The sequence below is a fragment of the Juglans regia genome, chromosome 13 (assembly GCF_001411555.2).
Source record: "Juglans regia cultivar Chandler chromosome 13, Walnut 2.0, whole genome shotgun sequence".
NCBI classification, from domain to species: Eukaryota; Viridiplantae; Streptophyta; class Magnoliopsida; order Fagales; family Juglandaceae; genus Juglans; species Juglans regia.
This window is the reverse complement of record NC_049913.1, coordinates 22,295,455-22,305,867: the sequence shown is the minus strand read 5'-3', so window position 1 is coordinate 22,305,867 and position 10,413 is coordinate 22,295,455. Positions and strand designations below refer to the sequence as shown.

The window sequence follows — 10,413 nt, the reverse complement described above, 5'->3', positions numbered from 1 at the left end:
GAAATAATCAAAGTAACCAAATATGTCCAAAATCTCCACGTAGCTTTTGAGGCTAAGATACAAGTTACAAAATGAGGATAAACATGCCTTTTTACCTTGACACTTCTTTTAGATTTTCTTGGTGGACTGCTTGTACCATATTAAAACCTAGTTCTGCAAGCTCAAGCAAGGTAGGGTTCATATCTTCTCTATTCTTATATGCATCAATGAACCACCTCGCTTCCAGCCTTGTTACTCTCCAATGTAGTGGAAGCTCTAGGGCATGACTAACCATCGTACGTACATATGACCCTTTTATAACTACCCTTTTATTGAATTAGAAAAGCAAAGCTTCACTAATGGCTTACACAATGTGTCTTAGCGTTTTTTATTCAATCCGAAATTGCAAACCCTCTACATTACTCCCACCTAAAAAGCGTGTCTCAACTTTAACAAGAGGGAAATGTGGCTATGTACCCCATCCTTTACAAAGCATGGCCCTCGAAGAAAACTCAAGTACAATTGATTCCACTATTGTCCGACGATCAGCAAATTACCATACTACCACATGGAATTATGATTACATCCAATCATTAAGAAGCGAATACATGGTAAAGTGTGCAATTTTTATTCTCTTATTATTTTTCTAAGTAGTTTTTATAATTAGTTTAATTTATAGGTGGAGGCATTTACCCAAAAGATTGATAAGTTGAATAGAGAAGTAACAATGATGTTTCACAAAGTGGAGATTTTTGTCTGTCGCAACTGTACCAAAAATAGATGGAAATGGTATTTCCGTTTATCATTAAATCGTTGAGAAAAGTCAATTGTGGCGATACATATCGTTGCAAAAGACTAAGAAATCGCCGCAAATGACTCAATATTTTTCCAATGACTTTGAATTATCGTTCCCATTATGCATTTTCCAGTAGTTAATTGTCGCCGAAAAATTATATATCTCATGTATAATATATCATTAGATATGCGGGTAATGTAGGTTTCAGACTTCATAGTAATCCCGTAAAATCTAAGCGGCTGCCCATTACAATAGTACTTCCTCTATGTGAAGATTTGAAGAGAAGTAGCAGAAGATGTCTTGATCTTTTATCTAATTCTTTCTAGATTCTTAAAAATTTCAAGTTTTCTTTATTAAAAAACTTAAAAACAATTTTCTTCAAATAAATTTTGCAGACTCTTATGCAACGCAGGACATTCTATAAAATGATTTTAAGAAAAGATGAATTACTGCTCGCTCTGAAACTTTTTACTTCATACCAAGGGTGCAAAACTCTACATTATAAAATAAAATGTGTTTTGAGAATAAAAGAGGTTTACAACGAAAAACATCAAATCTTAAAATAAAAAAGCCTCTCATACAATTAAAACTCTCATGCCTAGACTTCTGTACTCTTCCCCACGGGCCGTGTCCGTCCTGACGCGTTATGCTCATTTAGTTTCTAGGGGGGAGGGGTATACATAAAAACTAAAATGAGTTGAATACTTGTAAGCATTACTTCATACCAATGTTTTGAATACCGTACCGGATGGCGTACCGGTCAAGACACTGGAACGAAATATTTCGGTACCAGTACCGTTTCGTGTACCGTTTCGGGATAGTCGATATATGAATAAATTATATATATAAATATATATAACAATTATATTCTAAAATAATAGTTTATATATGAATAAATTATATATAAATACATACATACATATAAATTATAAATAGTCTAATCTAAATTGGGGGTCAAAAAATAAACTTGTAGTTTGAAAAAACGAAAAAAAAAAACACAGGCCTAAATATCGGCCGGCATCGGCCGAAATATAGGCCGGTACAGGCCGAAATTTAGGCCGAAACGGCCGGTATTTTGGCCGGTACGGTATATATCTAGTACCTGTACCGGCCAGACGACCGAAACGAAAAATTTCAGCCGTACCGGCCGGTACGGTACGAAATTAAAAACATTGCTTCATACAGTTAAAATATGCACACATAGGTTTTCATTCATGCATTTATCACTCCATACATACTATACGTACGTAAGATATACATTCATTATGGAAACATCACTTGGCGTGGTTTTTCTTAAAAAAGATTTTCTTTTCGTAAAACATTTCTCTTGTCAGTGCCTTCATTTCTTAAAGAGTTAGATGCATTCATACATTCTTTCTTATCACTTTCTTTGGCCGGTACACACTGTTAAGCCTTATGTGTTGGGGTTAGCGATCTTCCTTTGGACCTGGATTCCGCCCGTGGCCACATATGGGGAATCCCTTTCATGGGGGCAGCACTGGGTGCACTACCAGTACTACTTACCCGGCATTGCAATCTGCCCATTCCTTTGGTACCCTTTTCATTCATATGGCCATTATGTATTTTCATACATTTAAACATTTAATTCCTTTCTTTCTGTCATTTCCTTTCATTCAGTCATTTCCTTTTCAGTTCTTTTCATTTAACAGTTAATTCATGGAAAAACGTCATTTAAAAGCCTGAGTTTAAACATCATCTTTCATGGCATCCAGAAAGCATCAATTCATAGGGCATTTTAACATCAGTTTCATAGGGACATTTTAACATCAGTTCCTAGGGACATTTTAAAACACTTTCTTTGCATCATGTAAAGCATCACTTAAAGCACAAGGCATAAGCCTCACATCTCATTTCATGAAAATACATATAATAGATACTGCGTATAGTCATCCATTCACATGCATACAATTAATACTTTGGTTGCATAAAAAGAGGCTGCCAGGAAGGGCCATTACATGCGTATACATTTGAACACTTATACTTAGCATGCATCCATAAAACATCATTTCATTTCATTTCGTAAAGCATCGTAACGGAAAAACATTTCATTTTCATTTCATATGATTTTAGAAACTGTAGAAGAGTATGAACATAATACTTACGTGAACTCCATTTACTTTCATATCATGCAGTCCATTCATGTGCGTGTCAAATGGCAACCTACATGCATACACATAACCTTAGTGTCATTCTCTATCTAGTGCATAAGCAACTAAACTTAGAAGACATAAACTACACTTCACTTGGACTTTTCCTCAATGAGACACACTCCTTCTATCCCTGTCTTCTATGTTTTCTTTTATCACGTTTACTCTTTCTGTGACCTTCTTGAGGTTACCTTTTCTAAACTCAACGTTCTAGTTTGAGTGCTTATCCATTATAGTGAATCTCATGATTCACCTTAGGGTTAAGACACTAAGATCTTCATCTTATTCTTCTTATTAACCTCATCCCGATGCATGACTCAGACCGACTAAGTCACACATCCCAATCTTAGACAATACATACGTCACTTCCTGCATTCGAGCTTACATTTCCTCTTCGTCATCATCATTCTCATCCATGCATATAACACGACTCTAAGCCAACTCAGAGGCTCAAACATCGCGTACTTATGCTTAGGACAGATTACCGATTACATATGGTAAATCTATCTGGCACATATGTTTCACAGATTACATAGGTACCCTACCTCCATATCACTTAAGATCAACATATAACACATCGATCACCTGCTTGTATAAACAAGCCCATACTCCGATACCAACCTTCCTTTAACCCGGCTAGCATGACTCTTCATGCTACCCATCCCTCTTAACATCCCAACACTTGACACGACGTGACACTATTCATAGTTATGCCTCCCACCATGTCACATAGCTCGAGACTACTCTCAAGCTACACTGGGACCTTGTCACGTCACCTGACAACCCGCTATGTCATTTCTACGCCAACTCCTAACTCATCATGAGTACGGTCCCTCACGTACTCCTATCACATCTTGACATCTCGTCATGTTCCCGCTACATTGCTCTTACACTAACTCCTCACTCATCACAAGCACGACTTCTTGTTTAACCATGTCACTTCGTGACATTCCCTTGTCATGCTTTTGATGTTCCACTCTTACACTATTCTGTCACTTCACATATACTCCCAGCCATAAGTCAACTACATGGTGACAGCTATCACCTTAGACTACAGCCCACATCATAACTACTTCAAGACACTATTCCACAGTTTCCGACACTACACATCATGCTCTACGCTCATCAACTATGCAACCATCCTTATATTCATGACATGCCACATGGCGTATCGCTTCACCTCATGGAGTACAAGTGGAAGGAAGTACACTCCACGTGTACTCCCCTCACACATGCTACGCCACATCACCACTACAGCATACATGCCATATGGTGCATCGCTCCATCACATTTAGTACGCTCCACGTGTACTCTCTTCACACATGTTATGCCACACAGAGTACACTCCATGTGTACTCTTCCCATTCCATGCTACGCCACAAGAGTTCATTCCACATGTACTCTTCCCAATCCACATGACTCCACGTCATCACTACAGCACATACGTTGCAACTACACTTCACAGTTACGCCCAACATTTCACTGCACAGCGAACTCTACAATTACAAACATCACAGTCCACAATTGAACCAACCGAATAACACAATAATGAGGATAAAAGGAAAGAGAGTTATACCATCGACGTGATAACCTGTACGTTCCTCGTTGTCTAGCATGGCCAATGGCATCGGAAGCCACTAGCTTGGACGGTAGCGGTCACTACCGTGACCTTACAATGGGACTATCTCGGGGGACCAGATCTAGGATTTTGGCTACAAGATCTAGGTTGTACGACAGTGACCGACATGGTGGGAGTTCATGGGTGGCGACTAACATCGCATACGGTGGCAGTTAGCCATGTATAGTGGCTGTTTTGGCCATTGAAGGGGGTGGTTAGGGGAGACCTGTGGTGGTGCTCGGTGGTGGCCGTGGCTGATGAAGGTGGCGATAGGAGGAGATATGGAGAGAAACTGATAGGAGAGAGGGGGCTCGCGTGCGGCTGAGGAAGGGGCTACCAGAGGGATTTCAACGGTGGATGTGCTCGTCGGCGTGAGGGGAGGTCGTCAATGGTGGCGGTGAGGATGGGTGGTGCACGGTGGCGCTGAGTTGAGCTAAATGAGATTTGGCTAGGGGGAGGGGCATTCCGTCGGGCTTAAGGGGAGAGGGAGGAGAGAGAGGGAAAGAGAGGAAATGAGGAAAAAGGCTAGGGGCTTGGGTATTTAATCCAAGTCCTTCGTCTTGGGGTCTTCAAATCAATCTAACGGTAGGAAATTAAAACACTGATTTAACTTAAAACACTGAGGGGAATTAAGATAGAATATTATTTAAAATAAACTTAATTTATAAAATAATATTCTTTCATCATTAAAAAAATGATAAATTTTTGTTTAATATCTTTAAGAGAATAAAACCATCTAATTAATTAGAGTTTTCAACATAATTTAAATTCTATAATATTTTAAATAACTAAAATCATATTGATAAAATGATTTTCTACAATTATAATATTTTTGGAGCTCGTAAAAAATATTATAATTGTCTTACTTAAAATCAAGTTTGGTTCAATAACATTGGAAATATCCCATATAAATGTTTCCAGGATATTTAATAATATTTGAGGTGTTTAAAATACTGGGCTTACTTTAAAAATCAATTGCTAACATTAAAAACATGCCTTTGAGGTTCAACACGCATAATGAGGCTCACAGTCGCTAAAGAGAAGGGGCAGATTGTTACTCTGATACCCCATATAATATGGATAAGGGTAGGTGGTGTATGGGATCTCACATTGCTTGGGAATGAGAAGTTCTTGCTCTTTATAAGATTCTAGTGGGTCTCTAATTGTATCATTGACTAGTCCTTTTAGAGTATAGACCATGTGGTTTGGGCCTTCCATTGGAGCGTTACAAATGGTATCAGAGCCTATTCCAACCAGAAATGTGGGACTTGAGCCGTGCCACCTACAATGGACAGGCCTGACGAGGACGTCGGGAATTTAAGGGGGGTTGATTGTGATACCCCATATGATATGGATAAGGGTAAGTGGTGTATGAGATCCCACATTGCTTGGGAATGAGAAGTTCTTGCTCTTTATAAGATTCTAGTGGGACTCCAATTATATCATTGACTAGTCCTTTTGGAGTATAGGTCATGTGGTTTGGGCGTTCCATTGGGGCGTTACAGTTACATCCTCTCCTCCTTGTCCGTCCTCGAAAGAAGGAGCAAGGTGTTACATCTTAACACATCAAATTAAAATGAATGAAGAGATTTTTGTAATAAAAGAGAACTAATATTAGATGTGCATTTTTATAATCCTAGGTTGATCCTTTTTTTTTTTTTTTTTTAAATATGAAGATTGATGGGCAATGTTGACCTCATTATAGTGGGATGAAAATAGGATGAGAGTGGTTCATAGCATTACTCAATCCCAAACATGTTTTATTTTCCATAAATCATATATATGTTCATTGATATTTCATCATGTAAACCGAAAGTTTTTAGTTTGATTTATTATGTTTTACATACAGTTAAATTAGTTTTGAATATCATAATTAATATGAATTTTCATGTGTTATTTTCTTTACCATTTATTTGGAAAACTCAAAATGGACACGTTAAAAACTTTAAATCATAAAAATTGTTAAGACTAGGTTTTGATATTAAAAAAATTAAAGAAACTTTTTTCAGCTTTTAATAATGTTGGGACAAGGTTTCGATTCAAAATAAATAAAGTCTTTCTTATAAATGTGATAATTAATGATCTTTACATGTTAAAAGAATATTGAGATCAATTGGCATATTAAATTTTTTAATATGCTTATTATATACTTGTGCATGTTTTTAATATGCAAGGAAGTTATCACGGAAAGATCACATCAAATACGTGATCTTATCACGGAAATGTCAAGGGCAAACAACAAAAATTGCAGATACGTGCATGGCCCAGCTTATTGAAGATCACTTGACTTCCTCATTTATAAGAATTTAGAACGTCATTTCCAATTATATAATCTTATTTGAAATTCGTGCATGAGTGTGCCCTTGACAGCGTCACAAAGAGATGATATATAGCCACCCCAAGGGTCGATATAAAAGGGTCATATGCTTGAAGGCTGAAGGGTACGTTCCACAACAATCCAATTAATCAGAAACAAAAAGCTTCACTAATGCCTTATACAATGTGCCTTAGCATTCTTGATTCAATCCGGAATTGTAAACCCTCTACATTGCTCCCACCTAAATAATGCGTCTCACCTTTAACAAGAGGGAAAGGGGGCTATGTACCCCATCCTTTACAAAGCATGGCCCCTGAAGAAAACTCCAAGTACTATTGATTCCACTATTGTCCGACGATCAGCAAATTACCATCCTACCATTTGGAATTATGATTACATCCAATCTTTAACAAGCGAATATATGGTAAAGTGTGCAATTTCTATTTTCTTATTATTTGTCTAAGTAGTTTTTATAATTATTGTTAGATTATCCAAAATCTGGTTTAATTTACAGGAAGAGGCATTCACCCGAAAGATTGATAAGTTGAAGGGAGAAGTAACAATGATGTTTTACAAAGTGGTGGATCCTATAAAGCAACTCGAGCTGATTGACATCTTCCAAAGACTTGGAGTATCCTACCACTTTGAGGATGAAATAAGAAGGATATTGGAGAAGAAACATAATACTCATCATAGTGGTGATGTTTGCAAGAAGCAGAGTTTGTATGCTACAACTGTTGAGTTTAGACTACTAAGACAACATGGATATGATGTACCTCAAGGTAAACAACATACTAGTAATGCTTTGAAAAAAAAAATATATATATATTGGATTCATAACCCCAACCCTTATTTGTTTTTAACAATTGGCGTGCTTTGTTGTTTCAGAGACTTTCAAAAGTTTCTTCAATGAAGAGGAGAATTTCAAAGAATGTCTTTGTGTCGATATTGAAGGAAAGCTAGCTTTGTATGAAGCCTCGTTCCACTTGAGAGATGGGGAAAGCATCTTGGAGGAAGCGAGAGATTTTGCAATCAAACATCTTAAAGAGTATGTGGATCAAAGCAAAGATCAATATCTTTGTATGATGGTTAGTCACGCCCTAGAGCTTCCACTACATTGGAGAGTGATAAGGTTGGAAGCGAGGTGGTTCATTGATGCATATAAGAATAGAGAAGATATGAACCCTACCCTGCTTGAGCTTGCAGAATTGGATTTTAATATGGTACAAGCAGTTCACCAAGAAGATCTAAAAGAAGTGTCAAGGTAAAAAGACATGTTTATCGTCATTTTGTAACTTGTATCTTTTCCTCAAAAGCTACGAGGAGATTTAGGACATATTTGGTTACTTTGAGTACTTCATAATTTCATGAATAGTAGTGAAATAGTTTGAGCGAATATGCTTTATTGAGTTTTAGGAAATGGGAGAGAAAAACTTGAATAAAAATATTATAAAGTTAAGAAAATTGTTCGAGTATAATTTTTATTTTGAAGTTTATAAAAGTTGTATTAATGTTTGTGTTTGAATAATGAATAGGTAATGATTAGATCAAAAAGTTGAAAATTTAAAGTTGAAAAGTGTTTGTGAATGAAATTTTGAGAAGTTTTGAGATTTCTCATGTTTACCAAACATCCCCTTACTTGATATTATATTTAGGTTATAGGGGTAAGAATCGGCAATATATGCTCTAGTTCTAAAACTGATATTATTTCCTTGTCTACTATAAAAGGTGGTGGAGGAGCACTAGCCTTGGAGATTTGAGCTTTGCACGGGATAGGGTTGTGGAGAATTTCCTATGGGCAACAGGAGCAATAATTCAACCTCAATTTGCATATGAGAGGAGAATGTTAGCAAAGCTCGGTGCATTGTTGACAACAATAGATGATGTCTATGGCACTTTGGAAGAACTTGAGCTCTTTACAAATGCTGTTGAGAGGTTTGTATTAATGGCAACATGCCTCCAATACTTCAAATATGGCTGCTTATCTTTGATGCAAATACTTATATGTAATTTTTTTCATGTGATCTAGATGGGATCTCAATGGAATGGAACAACTTCCTTATTATCTACATATTTGTTTCCTTTCCGTCTACAACACAATTAATGAAATGGCTTTTGACACTCTCAAGGAAAAGGGATGCAATATCATTTCATACATGAAAAAGGGGGTAGGGCTTGGACTTTTTTATTCATCACTATTTACTGTATAACTTATTTTCTATTATAACTCTTCTAATTCATTGATCCACCATAAATCTTTTAGTGGGCAGATATATGTAGATCTTATTTGTTGGAGGCAAATTGGTTTCACAACCGATATACACCAAGCCTTCAAGAATACCTTGAATGTGCATGGATCATTGTAACAATACCAAATATATTGGTGCATTGTTATTTTTTTTGTCACAAATCCCATAACAGAGGAAGCCTTGGATTCATTGGAAGAGTATCCTGATATAATTCGCTTACCATCATTCATTGTGCGACTTGCAGATGATCTCGAAACATTTACGGTTAGTAAAACACACAATCCTAAATATTTTATAAAAAATATTTTGGATTACTTCACCTGAACATAAGATAACATGTTGTTTTATGTGTTTTGTAATCTAGGACGAGTTAAAGAGGGGGGATAATCCTAAATCAATCCAATGCTACATGAATGATACTGGTGCTAGCGAGGAAGAGGCTTGTCAATACATGAGGTTCTTGATTAGTGCAACGTGGAAGACCATTAATGGAGAATGCATTGCAAGTTCTCCATTCTCTAAAACATTTAATGAAATCACAATGAACATTGCAAGGGTGTCCCAGTTCATGTACCAGCATGGAGATGGTCATGGCGTTGGAGACAGTGAGACTAAGGACCGCGTGCAAGCGTTGTTTATTCATCCCATTCCTATAGCTAAGAATTGATGAATGGTTGGCATATAAAACTACGTCCATGAAGCTTCAACTTTAAAATTCTTAGTGTTACTAAAGGACATATATTCAAATATCTAGATCTCTTATATTTGGACGACTAGGATCATGTGTCAAAGGTAATTAACTTGTCTTTTTCTCACTAGTAATACCGCTCCTTGTGAAAATAAATGATGTACAAGCCAATGGAAATTCAATAATACTCTTGTTTCTCTTGGAAAGAAATACAAGTTTCTCAATAGTATTGCAGATATATTGCATGCTACATTTCTTTTCTTGACATCGCTACATAAGATGCAGATCAAGCTGAATTGATTTCTGAAACTTTTTTTTTTTTGAGTAAACAGGTGTTAACCTTCATTAAGAGAGGACTTACAAAGTTGATTTGAAAAACAAATCAATTACAATCGTTTATATCTTCCCAGTATACTTTCGTGACTGACATGGTCTAGTCCAGACAGTAAATCTCTAAAGACCTAAATCTTTAGAGAAAATACCACCTCTGTCCACGACAGAGATTAAAAAGTCCCATACACCGACTAAGTAGGGTAGGGTATACCAAACCCCAACAACCCCGTCAACGCGGAGGGGGGACTAATACTCCATTCGGACC

At 36.8% G+C, this 10,413-nt stretch overlaps 1 pseudogene; it reads left to right on the top strand.

Moving 5' to 3' along the window:
* The first annotated feature begins 473 nt into the window (after nucleotides 1–473).
* Nucleotides 474–9,794, top strand: LOC108991428 (annotated as a pseudogene).
* Nucleotides 9,795–10,413: the final 619 nt, after the last annotated feature.